At 58.1% G+C, this 817-nt stretch overlaps 1 pseudogene; it reads left to right on the top strand.

Moving 5' to 3' along the window:
• The first annotated feature begins 6 nt into the window (after window positions 1–6).
• LOC104916937 lies at window positions 7–811 on the top strand (annotated as a pseudogene).
• Window positions 812–817: the final 6 nt, after the last annotated feature.

Genomic DNA, 817 nt, shown 5'->3' with positions numbered 1-817 from the left:
AACACCTTCCATCACCCCCACAGCAGCACCTCCCGCGGCCCCCGCAGCCGCGCTGGCGCCATGAACTGCCGTGCCGAAGTGCTGGAGGTGTCGGTGGAGGGCAGGCAGGTGGAGGAGGCCATGCTGGCCGTGCTGCACACCGTCCTGCTGCACCGCAGCACGGGGAAGTTCCACTACAAGAAGGAGGGCACCTACTCCATTGGCACTGTTGGCACTCAGGACGTGGATTGCGACTTCATCGATTTCGCCTACGTTCGTGTCTCCTCCGAGGAGCTCGACCGGGCTCTGCGTAAAGCTGTGGGGGAATTCAAGGTGGGGAGCCCAGGGGGGGCTGGGGGAGGGGCGTTACTGCGGCCCTACAGGGGTCTCTGATGGCCCTATGGAGGTTGGGATGTGGAAGGAGACTTAAAGGCCATCCTTAGAGCCATAAAACCGTAGAAGTGGATTGGGTTGAAGAGACCTTGTCTGTGTTCGTTGTAGGGAATGGGACCAGATGGCCTTGAAGGGTCTCTTCCAACTCAAACTTGGTGGTTCTGTGATCTTAATGATCATCCGCAGAACCACGGGGTGGTTGGGTTGGAAGGCTTAGGGTTAGGGCTTAAAGTTCCACCATGGGTTGGTTGGGTTGGAGGGAGCCATGCAGGTGAACCATGTGATGGTTGAGTTGAAAAGAGCCCTAAAGGTCAACCATGGGTTGGTGGGGTCGGAAGGACCCTAAAGGTCAACCATGGGTTGGTGGGGTCAGAAGGACCCTAAAGGTCAACCATGGGTTGGTGGGGTCGGAAGGACCCTAAAGGTCAACCATGGGTTGGTGGGG

The sequence above is a fragment of the Meleagris gallopavo genome, unplaced genomic scaffold (genome assembly GCF_000146605.3).
Source record: "Meleagris gallopavo isolate NT-WF06-2002-E0010 breed Aviagen turkey brand Nicholas breeding stock unplaced genomic scaffold, Turkey_5.1 ChrUn_random_7180001951642, whole genome shotgun sequence".
NCBI classification, from domain to species: Eukaryota; Metazoa; Chordata; class Aves; order Galliformes; family Phasianidae; genus Meleagris; species Meleagris gallopavo.
This window is presented reverse-complemented; position numbering and strand designations above follow the sequence as displayed.